The sequence below is a fragment of the Pipra filicauda genome, unplaced genomic scaffold (assembly GCF_003945595.2).
Source record: "Pipra filicauda isolate LSUMZ 115617 unplaced genomic scaffold, ASM394559v2 scaffold18_size4552066_pilon, whole genome shotgun sequence".
In the NCBI taxonomy this organism is placed as follows: Eukaryota; Metazoa; Chordata; class Aves; order Passeriformes; family Pipridae; genus Pipra; species Pipra filicauda.
In genome coordinates this window covers 4,418,433-4,435,581 of record NW_024104298.1, presented here as the reverse complement: position 1 = coordinate 4,435,581, position 17,149 = coordinate 4,418,433, and the positions used below count along the sequence as shown (strand labels likewise).

General features: G+C 46.1%; 1 protein-coding gene and 1 long non-coding RNA gene across 2 annotated transcripts in view; one reads left to right on the top strand and one right to left on the bottom strand.

Annotated features, from left to right (window-relative positions):
* Window positions 1-6,478: 6,478 nt before the first annotated feature.
* On the bottom strand, window positions 6,479-11,175 carry LOC120323056. Its single transcript, XR_005563145.1, has 3 exons — window positions 11,082-11,175; window positions 7,206-7,362; window positions 6,479-6,642 (listed from the first exon to the last, which is right to left on the bottom strand). It is a non-coding gene; the product is annotated as an uncharacterized LOC120323056 (long non-coding RNA).
* Window positions 11,176-12,443: 1,268 nt separating this feature from the next.
* Window positions 12,444-17,149, top strand: part of PKNOX1 (PBX/knotted 1 homeobox 1) — a 42,033-nt gene continuing 37,327 nt past the window's right edge. Inside the window, exon 1 of the mRNA XM_027741900.2 lies at window positions 12,444-12,503. The gene's annotated coding sequence lies outside the window, so the exon portion shown is untranslated. The remainder of the gene's footprint in view (window positions 12,504-17,149) is intronic.

The window sequence follows — 17,149 nt, the reverse complement described above, 5'->3', positions numbered from 1 at the left end:
GAGATGTATCCAATTGTTTGAGGGCTGGGAAAAACGTGAGGGGAGCTGGGAACAAATTCAGAATACAGAATACAGAAGGATAATGTGGGAACTGAGAGCAAGGATGGTCCTTATGACTCAGATATTGGGCTGGTTCTGAATCATTTGTGAGACCTCTGGTTGCCTGTGTTGGCAAGACACATAATTCCTTGGGTTGTCATCCTTGCTTTATAGATGAGGAGAGTGGTCCCCGCTTTTTCTTCGCACATCACATGTATTTAGCAAGCAACTCAGAATAAAAACTAGTTTAAAATGGGGAAGCTTTTTTCCTCACATCTCCTGTCTCGAGCGCGCGCGTCGTTCAGGAACTCGGAGCGAGCTGAGGTTCTCCCAGGAGACACAACCCTTATTAACAGCGTGACAAAAATACACTTCAGATAGTCTGCACAGCAATGCCAGAGATTCTGAAACTGCGCTCAGGCAATGGCGAGGCCGCTGAGATACAAAAAAAGCTTTACAACTGTTCCAAATACTTACTAGTGGAAGACTGTTAACAGACAGGAAAAAATGGGGAGGTGTCCAAAACCAGCAATCCACCCTGGTGAGAAATCCAGCTGCTGGGAAGTGGAATGGTGCTGGAATTCATACCAGGTTGTTGTCTCTGGACACCAGTCAATGGACTCCATCTTTTATATTGCCCTCCCGTTTGCCATAAGAGATCGGTGTTTTTTAACTCCTTTTCTCTTGGTGGCTGGATATGGAGAAGGAGCTTTTTCTCTCAAGTTCTTGCTGAAGAACTGTTTCAAAGCTGTTGAACTTTGGAGTCCAGGGAAGGAACATCACTACCCTGCCCCACTCCTGCTTCTTGAAGGTTGCTATTGGACAGAGAAAAATGGACCAGTTCTACCCTTCCTCCAGCTGCTCCTGCTGTTTGGTTGTTTACTGCTGGGCCCTGAGCTGCTTGTCTTCATAGTCTTCCTCCCCTTGAATAACCTCAGGATTTATCTCCAGAATCAATGACTGCTTTCTTCTGCCCAGTCTGGGAAAACCAGCATCTTTAAGAATCTCCAGAAAGACGCCCCCATTCCCGCTCCCCCACCCCTGAAAACTTGAGATGACTATAAAAAAAGAGAACCGAAGGAAGAAGTAACTGGGGGCTCTTTTCCTTGATGTTAGTCGCGCTTTTACGGTTGTGTTTTCTGAGATTTTCCACACAGCCTCGAGGAATGGGGAGGCTATTTTTTTGGACGTTGAGATCCCAGGTAACCACTCCAGGATTCCAGCTGCTCGGGCCTCGGGCTTCATGATACTCGCCCGAGGTTTACGTGTGCTGATGTTAAGAGATTTGGCAGCACTTCAAGCGAGCGAGTGAAAACAACGTGTTTATTCTAAGCTTTGCTCTTGCCCTTTGACTCGACAGCGGCTGTGCAACTGGCCTGGCTGCTCAGCTCCGCTCCGCCGGAGCATGGGAAAAGCAGGAGCAGCAGCAAGGAGACAGCTGGCTGGCTGCTGACTTAGAAAGACATCATTGCGTCACGTCACGCTTGGTAAGTTATCTTTGTGATCAGAAGAGCCAGGACTCCCCCCCCCCCTTTTCTATATATATATATTTTTATTATTTTTTTTTTTATGGGAGGTAGGTGCTCCACAAATTGACCACAGGGATTTGGCCATGTCGAGTAAAGTGTCCCATCCATCAGGGGCAAAGCGGTTTTTCAGCCCTGAAATATAGTGCTTTTCTGACCCTCAAAAAGAAAGATCTCTGCTGGACTCCTTTCAAATCCCCTTTAAATGAACTGTTTGTAACCTTATTAGGATTTTAGGATGCTAGGATCCTTCTCATATTTAATGGGTGGATTGTCTGAATGGCAGTGTTAAAGCCAGCACAAGCAATAAAGATGGATTGCCAGTAAAATAAACAGTTTGGCCTCTGACTGCACTGAGGAAGCAGATCAAGTCAAGAAAACATTTCCTAAAAGTCACTTCTCTGACTGTAAGGCAATTCTAATGGCTGATTCTTACTTAAAACCTACACTATTCTGCAGTTTACTAATCTACACATTTAACTCAGTGTGAAAGTGCAAGTTAATGGACATTGTGCTTCCAAAGCAATACTGGTGTTATGATGGGCACTAAACTGCTCCATGAAACACAGAGTAAAAGTGAATGGGAAACAATAGGGATGTATTTCTGAAAATCCCAAAGAGTTTGCAAATGATACATAATAAACAGACATGAAATCACGTTGACATGCATATGGATTGGTAGTAAAATTCTGGCTCTGGGTGAACATCACGGAAAATTTATGATAATTTCTGTCACGCCAGACTTTCGCCTTGTCTCTTTAAAACTCTTATGGTGAAACTCATAGGGAGGTATGTCTTGCCCAGTTCGCATTTACTGTTGTAAAAGTGTACATATGTAGAAGACTCACTGGTAGGGAATCACATATGGGACTCCATCCTTGAAGTCACTAAGCCGGTGAGTGTATTTTACACCTATTTATGTAGAGCGGGCTCAGCAGCTTCCACGAGGAATGTAATGTCCTGGAGGGCTGACTTCATAATTTGCGGCTCTGTATACATTTCCTTCATGAAACCACATTTATGCTTCTCTGTTCTCGTTATTATTTTAAAGGATTTTAACTCCTCACAATTCCAGTTTCTTTTTCCATGAGCCCTGCTGCCCTGCCGTCGGAATTCTGACTTTGTAGATTTCAAATCTTGGCTGTGCTGTTGAGGATCGTGTTGCTGGCTGGAGACATCTGGATGGGTCTAAGATCTGTGCATAGCATAATCAGATCTCTTAACTAGACACTTTGAGTCCATGTTCTCTGCACTTCTCATTGTTTTGTGTCCTCTCTATTTTTGTGAGTGTATGCAGTCTCATACAGTTATATAAAAATGTTTTCCTTATGCATGGTATGAATTTTTATAGCTTTGCATTCACTTTCTTTCTTTCTTTCCATCATTTTGTGTTTAAATAGGTAGAAAAGTTAGGTAATATGTACACAGGGACTGCTCCACCATGGACTGGAGCTCTGAGTCCCTCTGTTAACATGTGCTGCAGCCAAAGAAGTTTACAGCATGCAGAGGGAAAAGGTTATTGTTAGTGTAACTGAATAAGTATTAGGGTTAATATAGAATGTATAGTTCTATGTAATGGATAGTTTTTATTCATCATAAAATGTTCAAATGACTTGCAGATGTATGACTGCTGCAGCTGTTGCAGACCTTGTAATGGCATTAGGCTCTGACTCAGAGAGCAGCTCGTTTGCCAAGAGATTCTGGCAGTGGCTGTGGCTCTGATATTCCCATTGAAAAAAGTATTGTCAGCAGTGGAGGTGGTGATACAAAACTGAACTGGAGTATGAGAAAGGGGCAAGGCTGGGTCTAGGTACGGCAGGAAAATGGGGGTTCTGAAAGCTTCCTTTTTTTTTTCCATGTTTAACTGTCTCAGTAGTGTCCTACCATTCTGTGGTCTGTTAGGGGAGCAGCTGGAATTTATAGTCACCACAGATTCTGGCTACATGCAACTTAGGTTATACTAATTGGGGGGGGGGGGGGAACACAAAACACCAAACCTTTGATAATTGAAAACTTTGCTCACAAGTTTTAAAGAGACAAAGGCAGCCCCAGTCCCTCCAAGGAGACAGGATTGAATCTCACTGTGCAAACGCGGTCTGTCACACAAACTATGCAGCAAGGGAGCTGTACTGCTGCCTATGGAGGCTGTGAAGTCAGGGAATACACTTACTTTGCAGCCAAAGGAATGCCAGCATCCTTTGGATGCACACAGAGGAAGGGGAAAAAAAAAATCCCCTGAGTGTTTTGTGATTGTTTTCCTGGGTCTGATTGAAGTAGAGAAAATAATGAAGATTGACAGCCAAAATAGGCACACGTTTTGTACGTGGGATGTTGTACTGAGATAAACAAGCTGGGTTTGACACAGCTTTTCAATTCCTGTGCGACTGGAAAAGCAGAAACATGACCATTTTTAGAAGAGAACTGGAGAAGGCAGTGCAAAACAAAAGCACAATTTTGACTGGGTTCGGGGATAATAGTCAGAAAGGAGAATTGAGGGAAACAAACCCTGGAGGCAGCTGAACTGTAAATCTCTGCAATGGTGAGGGAGCAGAGAAGGAGTCACCTCTCGATGAAGAGCATATTTCATCACTGCCTTTTCTGTTGCTTTAAACTACTTATGGAGTGTAGAGGTTAGTTATGAAATGGACTTCAGTGCTGATCCTGCTCTCTATGAACAGCTACAAAGCCATAAGCAGTATTGTTTCTGGCACTGTTTGAAAGGTCTCTGCTGATTTCACAGTGTTCTGTCTGACCCTGATCAATGCCACATTTATGAAAGTAAATCTATCAAAATATACAGATTATTAGAAAAGATATACAATCTACACGAACTTAACTTACTAGATTTAAGAAAAAAGAAAAGGAAATTCCAGCCCTTACTGATGTGACTTATGCCTTACATGAGTAAAAGGGAGTGAGTTGTTAATAAGTCTCTTCTCCAGGGCTCAGAATCGCAGAATGGTTTGGGTTGGAAGGGACCTTAGAGATCATCCAGTTCCAACCCTCTGCCATGGGCAGGGACACCTTCCACTAGACCAGGTTGCTCAAAGTCACGAGGATGGAGGATCCACAATTTCTCTGGGCAAAACTCCTTGGCTAAGAGAGGAAAAAAGCCACCCAGCATGACTGCACTGGCTGTTGACTGGGGAAGTGAGCTGGGGCCGAGCTGTCCCCTCTCCCTAGTAAATGTGCTGCTCACCAGACCAGAGTTACTTGTTCAATGTGGACAAGTCTTGACCAGGAGAGCAAGGTCTGCTGGAGAACCTCAGGAAGGTCCCATGGGTGGGAAGCAGCGTGTGCCAGTGGTGTTGGGCACACCAAGCAGTTCACCCTGCCTGTTAGATGCTCCAGGGGGAGGCGGGTCTGTATCTCCAGGCATTGCAGAGCTTTGGGAGAAAGCCCCTAGGGGTGTGCCATTGGGACACAAAGCATCTCTGTGCTGCTGATCCCCAGTCCAGGGCTGAATGGGCCAGTTTTCTCAGAGGAAGAAGCAGACCTTGGCAGGGATACAAGCCTGGATCCCAGAAGCAGCACTGCCTTGCTGGCAGAGTGTTCAGGCTCAAGCCAGTTTGCTTCCCAGCCCACCAACTAACCAGGGCACAGCGTGAGGTTGGTATTTCTCCTACTGCTTCCAGATCCAAAGCTATTTCATGCAGAGCCAGTATGGGGATCTCTGTACCTTATTGCTCTGCAAGGTGCTGACAAAAGCCTTGCTTTCCTAAAATATTTTCTCAACAATGAATCTTAGAAAAATTGTTCAGAAAGACTCTTGTATCTTCTCTGTCTTATGAAGAAAGGCTGACTTAGGTAATATAAGCCACTGGCAGGTAGAAGGGCATTATAGAATTGCAATCTGTAAGTGGGTTCAAAAAAAAGAATAAAGGAATTAATGGAGGAGGAGTCTGCCAGTGGCTATGGAATATGATGGTCTGATTGCAACTTCTGATTTAGAAAGATGCAAGGTGTGCCGGGGGAGGTTCAGGTTGGACATCAGGAAGAATTTCTTCATGGAAAGGGTTGTTAAGCACTGGAAGGGGCTGCCCAGGGAGGTGGTGGAGTCACCATCCCTGGAGGTGTTCAATAAATGCCTGGATGTGGCACTAAGTGCTGAGGTCAAGTTCACAAGGTGGGGATGAGTCAAAGGTTGGACTCGATGTTCTTGGAGGTCTTTTCCAACCTAAATGATTCTGTGACTTTGTAAACTATCAACCCCAGGAGCTCCTAAGATACACCAGAGGAGGGCTGAGGCAGTTGTGGTCACTCTTTCACAAAGCACTTAACTACTGGCTGCTGTTGGACTCAGGGCCGTGTGATCCACACATACACGTGGAGGAAAGGATTGCCCAGCACTTAAGAGCCGGGTGCCAACTTTGTCCATCCGATCTGTCACGCCTGGATGTGGTATCCTTGTACTCAGATGACAACAGCCATTCTGTTGTGGAAGAGCCTGAAAGCATTAATGGGAATGCTGCCCCAAGCATAAACCATCAGCTGATCTGTAGCCTGGTCCAGATGCCTGGCTGCTCCAAAGAGGAAGGGCTTCGGCTAGATGTGGTGGTAGAAACGTGTGTCACCTCTGGAATGACAGTGTGGATGTGGGCCTGGAGGATATGGTGCAGTGAGGACCATCAGAGACAGGCTTGGCTACTTTCAGCCCAGGGCTGGGAGTGCACGGCAGTTACCACAAATCCCAACTTGGTGGAGACGAGGAGGGGAATGTTTGTGGAATGCTCCTGCCCTTGGCATTTCCTATTTGCTTTTAGCTCTGCACAGACATCTGTGTGGAGCTCAGCTTTTCTCTTGCTTTGTGCTGGAAGCTCAGGTGCCTGGCTAGACAGTTGCATTAGGCAGCAAAGCACCTAATCCTCACTGAAGGCCACCTAATCCTCTCAGCTTAATGGCCTTCTGCTCCTTCAGATAGTCCCTTCTTTATTTCTTCTCTATTTGCTCAGCAGTTTGAATCCTTTCCTCTTCCAGCTGCAAAAGATCTGGCTTGGCCGGCCGGCCATTCTCATTCCCTGTTCCCAACACCTCTTGGTCCTTCTAGGCTCCAAAACGTAGAAACCCATAAAAGCAGCTGGAAGTAAGTGAGTAATGGAGAGGAAAGTCAGGTCTCTATAGGCTGAAGAAAGTGCTCTGTAGACCAGTGTTTGAGAACCTCTCATTAATGCTTCCTGGTTATTTTTTCTGCATTTCACTTTGCTGAATCCAAATCCTGCTCGAGCCGGTGGGAATTTTTCCACTGACTTCTGCAAGAGCTGGATCTAACCCCTGGTCTGAAAAGTAAAACTAGTCTCACTGGTTTTCTTTTATTTCAGTTGGTTTCACTTTCTGCTTCTCAACTCCCAGAATAACATGAATGCATTCATAGTCCTCCATGGTGACAGTCATTCAAAATATTCTCTTTTTATGTTTTTCATAAAATAAGATGTGTATTAGCAATTCTACCGCTGTCCTTCTGGCTCTGTTTTTTGCCTCCCCTCTCCCCCAGTGAGGTGAATAAAAATTTCTTTTAATGCATTTTTTAAGAAACTTTGCAGTCAAACAATAGGATACTCTCAACTTTTGGCATCACTAAAAGCAGACAGTTTGCCCTCAGAAGGTAATCTCTTTATAGTGTCTCAAGTGTCAAAAAGATACCTTGGGTGGCCAAAGACGTTTGTCCCAACACCACGGAACTCCTCGCACAGTTCCCAGGGCGAGGCATGGCACGTGGGGAGGTGACAGTGGATTTCCACATCACAGCTCGTTCTCCAGCCTTTAAGTGGAAGCTGTACTTTATGATAAGCTCTTCTTCCTAAAATAGCAGTTTGTTCCAATTAACATCTCCGATAGCAGAAAGGGAGCAATGTAGAGTATGGTGCTACAGAACACCGAGAAGGGAACATTATCTTATTGAGCTCTGGGGGTTTATCCTCCAGATCACCGAAAATTCTTTCCAAGTAACGTGTTAAAATATTGGTAATGCAGTGACTCAACCATATAAACAGATGGAGTGAGTAGTGTGCAGCCAGTGATTCAGCTAATGTACAGCTCTGGAAAATTCAAATTTGATTCAAAATGAGGAGAAATATTGAATAAGACATTTATAATTTTTTTTTTTTTTTTTTTTTTTTGAAGGAGACTTTAAGTTCTTCTGCTGAATAGAGAGGGTGGAAAAACATAAGACAATAACAGCTCATCCAAAGGATGGCATCCTGATCCCTACACAGAAACTCCATGCAGTAGTGCTGCACTGCAGTGCCAGCTCTTGGTCTGAGCCCAAGTCCTGCTGTGGGACGTGAGCTCTTAATTTCTCCAGAGGGAGTGTTCCCAGCTGAGTTACGCAGATCTCCATGATCTAGTTCAAGCAAAGCTTGACATTTATTTAGACTGAGTTAACTCATTAATTTCGGCTTTAAAATCTTAAAAGCTATATCCATTATAAAGTAAGTCACACATTTTTTTCCCAGGCTCCTCCTAGACCACGCAAAGTTGTGGCTGCAGATGTGAATGTGCTGTGCCTGCAAACAGGGCGCACCGAGGCTGCTCTTTGGAATGCTCTCCAAACAGCCAGAGGACATCAGAGCTGTTGACATATCTTACTACATCCTTTTTGCTCCCTTCGAGTGACGAAAGGAGAAACGGGTTTTCTGCAGAGGCCTCCCATTGTCAGGAGATCAACACTCAAAAACTCACCTGATTTTTATGGAAATTTGGGGAAAACCCTGCTCTGTTTAGATTATTCCAGTCTTATCACTGCAATTACAATCTCTATTCCACGAGTTACGAGTACAGATTACTGCCACCTGTATGGAAGCTCATCCCTTCACCTCTATGCAAATATTTCCTTTGAAAACTTAATTATGAAAGAGTTGCAATTCACAGAGTCAAGAGCCATAAGAAGAGATCATTTTCTGAACAGGTTAAGTGCATGTTAATGTTACATTATGCACGCAGTTGTAATATTCAGATCTTGAAAATGACTGAAGGATGTCAGACTAAGCTTAATTCCTCTAGCAGCTCTATGTAGGATACAGTTTTGCCCTCCAATACACCTACACAATCCTCCTGTCACTAAATTGCTACTGAAAGTGTGTTTCAGTGAACAGATTTGGGAGAGTGCCTGTCTCGTTTGGTGAGCTTAGTGTGTGCAAATATTTGGGCCAACTGTGAGGAATGCTCTTATATATTAGGGGCTGTTCTCAGTAACCAACTGAGGTCCTGACCCCGCAAACATATCTGGGCATGCTTTAGGTAATGAGCTATATTTTATAAGCTTATTTAATACGTACAATGTAAAGAAGGTAACAGAAGTTGGAGAATCTGAGTGTTCTGTTATTTGCCTGAATATTACCAAACCTCATTTTTACGTACTTGTAACTTGCTATTACAAAATATTAAAATGGCATTTTGTTCACCCTGGAATGTGGCTTTTGCTTTTTTAGAAAGAAAAGCAGCCCTCTCACCACTGCATTGAAGTGAGTGCACCCATACCAATGGGAGTTCAGAGCATAAAACTCATCAGTTGTGTAATAATCCTTACAAGATGTGTAGTATGGAGAATTTCCTCACGAGTGCTGTCTTCCATCCTATGGGTTGGACTCTTGTTCTTTTGCAGAAGTGATGAGGGACAACACAGTTTGAACAATTAGAAACAGAGAAGAAAAGGGCACCTGTCCTATCACTTTCTACTGGGAGTTTTTGTTGTTTGCCTTTGAACCACACATCAGTTACTTTATCATCCTTTTCCACTGCTGCTCCTGTTTTCCAAGTTGCCAGCTTCTCTCAAAAGCCCTGTAATTTCTAGTGCCTTTCTTAAATCTTCATCTCCTGGAGCCATTTCAGCTGTGACATTTTAAAAATTTAAGCTTAGCTTTCCTGCCTGCAGAGGCTGTGTCAGAGACAACTGAAGACAAATTGAAAAGCAAGGACCTCTTGACAGCGGGTGGGGTCAGTTCTTTCAGCGAGCTGGAAGGCACGAGTTGGATCAAGAATGATTTTTAGATTACTTTCTTGTGGGAGTGAGGTTTATACAGTCATGTCATGTAGGTACAGGTATATTTGGGGTGTGTCCATCGGTTAATAACGTTTTAACCTAGTGGCTTACTCCAGACAGGATTAAAGCTGTCAGAATAGTTTAGTTTCATGAAAATAAGTTGTGGAGCAGGGAGGATGTGTCATGTACTCCCTGAATGATGGAAAGGCTGCAGCAGGAGCTTTTTAGGCAACAGCATCCGCTGTCTAAAGAGAGACCTTAAGTACATCTCAGCTTTGGAAGAGATTTCAGTTCAAGCTTGTACCTTAGACCCTAAAGTTAACAAACCGTGAGGCACAGATGTGTGGGGAACCAGGCTTTCTTCATTCTGATCACACGCTTTAAGATCGAGGGAGTTAAAACGTCTGTTGAGATCACAAAATGTGTAAGAGGCTGAGGAGAGTAAAGGATGGAGTAACTTTAACTACAAAGGAGACCAGAAGATGGGATTACTGGGGTGAGGGGGAAACAGAGCAGATGAGGAATTCCTACACCTGTTGTGTGTGAGGGGGGAGCTGGGGAAGAGAAAGTGGCAGGCAGGAAGGGAAGGAAACGCAATGGGAAGCAGGAGGAGAAAAGAAAATTCAAGTTAGGAAAGGCATCGATAAAGATCACTGGGAGAAGAGATGAAACAGAAACTAAATTAGTTTGAATTTAATTTGTACAGTCTCAAAAGAAATCGGTGAACTCCTATCTAAAGAAGTGCAGGCGAGGCAGAAGAGAACAAAGGGGTTGCAGGGAGAATCAAATTTGAAGAAGAGGCAGGTCTGGGCATGGGAGCCAGTTAATTTTAAGCACTGTTTAGTGAATGTGTCACTCATGAATGTGTCAGGGATAATGGGAGCTGAAACTTGCGGCAGAAGATGCCAGCCTGGCCACAGGAACTCTATTAGAGGTGTTGTTACACGGCACAAGAGCGGAAACAGAGAAAGAGGCTCTTGTGAATGAGACAAACTAAGAGTTTGGTTGTTTGGGTTTTTTTAATCTTGTTTATATAAATCATTCCCATTAACTTTGAGCCCTGATTCAGCCATCTGAGCACTCTGGATTAGCACAGTTCATTTCCATTCCCACTCTCTCTGTACAGTTCCCTCTCTGTTGACAAGCCTGATGTCTGTGTGGTTCTGACTGTACGGGGGAAAAAAGGCTAGAAAAGGAACTCTTGTAAAGGCTCCAGGCAGTCTGAGGATGGAGCAACTGTTTTGTCAGTGGACAAATGGTGGCAGTGCGAACAGAGTGACCAGATTCCTGAAGCAACTGTGTTGGTTTGAGCAGGGTCTTGACACAGCAGTGATGTGCACAGCACTGAGGGCAGACCTGGCTTACAGGAACTTTTAAGTAGCTGTTTCTATTGCCAAACTATTACCCAGATTTTTAAAAAGTGGCCTGGCCCAGGAAAGTGTTATATATTAAAAGAAAAAAACAGGTCACTTGCTACTGTAAAACCATCAGGAAGAGTGGCATTAACCATGAAAAAAGGTAGGGTATTCCCAGTTTACCGGGTACAGGATCAAGTAGATTCACAGTTGCTGTTGTGCAGAAGGGCTACAAAACGTGAAACTAAGCCTGCTTTGGTTTTAAACTGAGCTTCCTAAGATGAGATTTGGTCTGTATGTGTCGGCTTCTTTGTCCCCTCGACAACCTCTGCCCTCAAGGACAGCAAGGGGTTGCAAAGATGATCTTTCAGAAGTCTTGGAGTGAGGAACAAGGTGGAGACAACAGATCACCTGTGACATCACTGAAAGGCATTCAAGCCCTTTTGCACAGCAGAGAAACTTTTTAAATATCCCAACAGCAGAATGGCCAAGCCACAGGGCACCTGTCTGAAACCACATTCCTGCTGCTCTCCTACCCCTTCCTTAGGAACAGCTTGGGGGAAAGGGGGAATGTTGAACAGTAACTCATGAGGGATGGAGCTGTGATAGCGGTGGTTTCTTCCAAGTGGATTTTTCAGTACAAGAAAAGTCATGTGTGCCCAGCAAGCAGCTTTATTGGGGAGCGTAGGAGGACCTAACCAGGACCTGATCCATGGGCTGGATACGGAGCAGGATCCTGAGGGATAGTACAGGGTCCGCCCTCACTCAGACCGCGCAGTTTGGGGGTGTTTGGAGGAGCAGGGGGGCGCGGGTTCGGGGCTGGAAGGGTCCCAAGGCTCTGCCGGGCACTTTCACCCCACACCCGGCAGACGAGAACCTCCCCCCGACTTTCTGGGACAGCCTTTGCGGAGCCCCCACCGCGGCAGGTCCCGCACACTCGGCACTTCCTCGGGGCCGATACTCCCGGGAGACACGCCACAAAAGCGGGGTGACCCCCACAAGGCGGGGTGAACCCCACAAAGGCGGGGTGAACCCCACAAGGCGCGGCGACCCGCAGCCCTAACCAGGGAGGCAAGGCTCCCCACAAGGCGGGGTGACCCGCAGCCCCAACCAGCAAGGCAAGGGTCCCCCACAAGGCGGGGTGACCCGCAGGGAGGCAGGGAACTCTGCCGAGCCGGGGGAGTGCCCCCCTGAGGCGACCCCAGGGCGAGTAGAGAGGAAAGGCAGCGGGACCCCGCCATGGCGGCCGCTGCCTCTCCCTCATGGCGGAACCACTTGGTACCTCCCTCCTCCCCCCCCCGCCGCCAGCAATGGTTTCACCCCCTCCCCGCCTCACACAGGGGTGAGAAGGGGGCGTGGCTCCGACTTAACCCCGCCCCCTAATTAATATTCACGACCGCTAACCAACGCGGAGTGGGCGGTGCGCCCGAGCCCCCTCCCTCCCCCCCCCCGCGTCATGAATATGCATGAGGGCGCGGCGCGTCGTCGCGGGGCGGCGCGGGCGGCGATTGGGCGGGAGCGGCGGCGCGCGGTGACGCGCGCGGCGGCGGTGCGGGTCCCGATTGCTGCAGCCGCTTGTCAGTGTGACGAAGATTGGCACCCGAGGTAGGCGCTGTCACTCAAACCCCGCTCCAGCCCCGCCGTCCATCACGGCGCGCCCGCCGCCGCGCCCGCCGCACGGGCAGCCGCCAGAGCGGCTTCCCCGGAGGGGTGGAAAAAAAGCGGGGAGAGGGAGAGCGGCGGCGGCGGCGGCGGCGGAGGGAGGGTGGGGGGGGGGAGGAGAAGGGAGAGAGAGGGAGAGACGGGGCTGCGCCGCCCGTAGCGGAACGGGGGGTTTTAAAGGGGCGGTGGCGGCGGGCGCGGGGAGGGGAAGGGAGGGAAGGAAGGAGACGGGGGGGGAGGAAGGCGGGGGTGTGTGTGGGGGGGGAAGCGGAGCGAGGAAGGTTCTGGAAAGGGCCGCGGTGCGCCCGTTGTGTCCCGGCGGGGGCGCGCGCGCGGGGAGGAGGGGAGGACGCGGGAGCGCGCGCGGGTCCGCGCGGAGGAGGAGGAAGAGCAGGAGGAGGAGGAGGAGAGGGGGCGATGGGATGGGGGGGTGAGGGAGGAGGAGGCGACGTGATGCTTAAAGGGGCAGTGCCGTGTTGGCCGCTCCTTGGAGGGGCTGGAGGGGGGGTGGCGATGGGAACGGGGGGCGCTCCGCGGTCCCCATCGCCGCCGCCGCCCATCGCCGCCGCCCCGGGCCCCACCGGGCCGGACCGGGGGCTCCGACCGCGGCAGCTGCTTCCTTCCTTCCCTCCTCCTTCCCTCCTCCCTCTCTTTCTCCCTCCCTCCTTCTCTTCCTCCTTCCCTCTCTCCTCCTCTCCCTCTCTCTCCATCCCTCCCTCCCTCCGCACCTGCGCTGCCGCGGGAGGAGGATGAAGGGGATGCAGGAGGTGCCCCCAGCCCCCGATTTTGGGGATGCTTTCCCCCCGTCCCCGATTCATAGAAAGCGGAGCCTGCTCGCGGCGGTGTTGGTTTCTCCCCCTGTTTTTATCCCGTTTTCGGTGTGACCCCGCTGTCTCCCGGCTCGGTTATGGGCAGACAGCCCCTTGACACCCGGGCGGGGGTTCCCGGGTGTTTACGCGGCCGCGATTAGGAGCTGAGATTTGACACTGCCCAGAGGCCCCGGGTTGCGATGTGTGTAAACAACAATAAATCAAGCGCTGGTTTTGTCCTGAAGTATCGCCTCAATTAGCCACATGTCCCGGGTCTCCATGGAGTAGTCCATGGCTTTCCCTCATTCCCGCCACGGCAGTCTGTCAATTAACAATATAACCATATAAGTACTTAACACATCTGTGTGATATTTCTCTGTGTAGCTTGTTGTTGTGGGTTTTTAAAAAAAATATTAAACATTTTCTTTTTTTCTTAAATGGTGACATATAGTGTAATTTTAGAGATACAGTCACAGTATTTTTAATTTTTTTTAAATAGTTTTGTGTCCCTTTTTGCAGTTATGTCTTAAGTAAATGATGAGTGTGATTTTGGGAGGGAGAATCACAGAATGGCTTGAGTTGGAAGGGACCTTAAAGATCATCCAGTTCCAACCCCTTGCCATGGACACCTTCCACTAGACCAGGTTCCTCTAAGCCCCCGTCCATCCCAACATTCCAGGGATGGGGCATCAACAACTTCTCTTGGCAACCTGTGCCAGTGCCTCACATCTTCACAGTAAACAATTTCATCCTAATATGAGACTAGATCTGGTATGACACCCTTAAAAAATTTTTTGTGCCTTGCAATGAATTACATTTTTAAAAATTTTTTTTTTTTTTTTCACATGAACTTACAAGCAACCCAGGCAAGACTAATTTTTGGAATATGATTTGTGCATTCCATTAAACACATCTCAAGAATAGGGAGCATGGACAATATGTCCTGGATGTTGGAAAACACTTGGGCCAGGATCCTGTGGAGAATAGCAGAAGGGTGTACATAATTTTCAACGTGTGCTAAATGTCTCATTTAATTGCTTTTTGTTTTTTAAAGCTAACAGTTTCTTTCTTAGTTTTTACAAAAAAAACATGCGCGAAGTTTCTGATTTTATTCTTGTGTGTGCTGTGCACAAAGTTTCACCAGTGTAGATTGTTTGATGAGGGAAATCGTAACAACTGAAGCTTTAAGAGATCCACACATCTTGCTGTTCTCTGTCCTGTGGATACACTCACAGGTTGTTCCCTTTCCTCTGTGGGATATAATCTGTTTATGATCTGCCTATGCTTGTGGGGTTATATCCCTTTAGTTACATGTGTGGTTAAAGTGAGATGGCTTCTGCAGCTGGATAGAGTCCTGGTTAGTCCCTGTCAGTGCACCTGTGAATTTTATGGATTACACTGAACAAGGAAACAAATTGTTGTGATTGTATCAGAAACCCTTCGGTGTATTTCCAGACCGTGTCACTGCTACAGTATCAAGCAACAGCAAATGCATTTGAAGTGCTTTTTCCGTCAGATAAAATTGCACAGTTACCCTTTTCTGCGGATAACTCATAGAATCGTTACATTCAAGTTTTCATACGTTTCTGAGGAAAAAGCCCCCAAAACAGTTCACATATTCAAAATAAGTAATTCTGATGGTGTTCTTCATGTATGTTCTATCTTCAGTTTAATTTACAAACTGTACGGTATATTTTTAGTGTTGACTGTTACCCCTTGATGTATTTTCTTGTCATATTTTCTTGCTACCTTATGATTAAAGTATCCCCAGGAAAACTTCAGTGTAGGTTTCACTGTGTCTTAAGGTAATCTCCTGTTAAGTGGTGAAAGGGAGAGCTCAGTGTGCTTCAGTCACAGGGAAGTGTAGGGGCTGTTGGCACTGCACTGATATTTTGGAGACCTTATATCATTTCTCATTGATCTCCCGAGTGGGTTTGGACCATGCTTTGTTTTTTTTAATCTGTGCTTGAGTATCCTCGACATAAATTCAGTATTAATACCTGTCTCATGTAAGAAGTGGGTCCTATTATCATGTAGTTAATGTGCTTTGCTGGACTGAAATTTTTCTCGTTACTATATTTCCTGTGTGCTGATAGGAAAACTGAGGATTCTTCAAATTTTGTGTATGTTGTTGTTGGAGTTGGTTGGGATTTTATTTTGTGTTTGGAAATTCTACTTTGGCATGTAAAAAGTCAGTCTGATATTAAGTAATTTGCAGCCTTGATTTGTACTCTTAATCTCAATACAATTCTAAATATTTGGGTTATATAAAAATGACATTTTAAAACTGAGTCCTTGCAGCCTTCCATTAGTAGGACTGAAAGGAGTTTAGAATTAATGAAATATATGTTTAAATTTATTTTACATACTTTGGTCTCATAAAATAGATATGTCCTCTGGAAGCTGTACTTTCTTCTTCAGAATTTTGCTTTCCTATTATATTTCTCTGATACCTTTCTCTGTGCTGTAAATGCAATACTCTAATAAAGCCCTGATAATTCTAATTGCTACCACAGCAAGTTTGGAAGTGTTTAGGAGCAGTTCAATTTCCTGGAAAGGAGTAACTCTTTGGTGTTATTAAGCCCTGTGTTAGTGGCCAAGGATGAATGATCCACAGAACCACTGCTGTGGTGGTGGAACTGCCTGTTCTAATGGCCCTGTTAATGTCCTGAATGAAGCAACTCAAATTGTATTTCAGAATATTATGTTGTGGTCTGGGAGCCAAATGTTACCTCTGCAAAACTGGCACATATGTGAAAGCTTACAGTAAAGCAGATTAATATTTTTATTTTGGTGTAACTAAGACTGAATTCATTTTTTTTTTTTGTGTGTTAAATTTAAAATTCTACAAATGTTACTTCTCTCTCAGCAGCAGCTGGTTACTTTAGTCTCACTTGTTTTAAAAGAGTCTGTAGGTTTAAAAATGAGAATTCTCTGGGGGGGGTTATTTTACCACAGCTCAGTGCTGTACAAAATGTAAAGCAACTTACTGCTCTTCCAAGCAAGAGTATTCCAAGAGCAAGGAGAAAAAGCTGCTGATAGAGTTCTTTCATTTGCTTACTTGGTGCCAGATGTTACCGAAATATTTTACCCAGACCATTATAGATCTCCCCAAGGTAACCGAGCACTGAAATATTCACTCCTGTAGCAGGTTCTTCACTTTGTTCACTGAGATTGTTTCATGCCAGAACTGTGGGACACGGGATTCATCAAGTGGAACTGGGGGTGGGATAGGAAATAAAATAGTGGCACCGCAGATCCGGAGACGCAAATTTTGTTGTTATGGAGCAGTGCCACGTTTTTATGAAGTTGGTGAGGGGCAGTAACTTGGTTGCCCTGCCAGCAGCATGGGGATACCACATCATGTGTGTCACTGAAAGGGAAATTCCAGTGTTAGAATGGAAATAAAGCTTAGCTCTTCTTGTCATCACATGGTTGGTTATCGTCCTTCGTAGGAACACACTGTTCGGGTTTTAATATGGCAGCTGCTCCAGGCCATGGTGTTCCCATTGTTTTCTACACAGGTGTATAAAAGGTATTTGCTCTTAAACCTGAAGGCCATTCAAGTAAACAGAGAGTCAGAAGGTGATATTCAAAAATGGGAGCTGCCTGTGATAATCACAGACTGTCCCTTGGCCCAGCTGTGCCCAGGGGGCCGCAACTGTCTCTTCTGCAGCTCGCAGGAAATTCAGGCAAAAAGTAGGACAATATGGCAGATTAGTATGCTAGTGTAATAAAAGAGGGATCCATTTTTTAAAACTAAGACATTCCAATTTATAT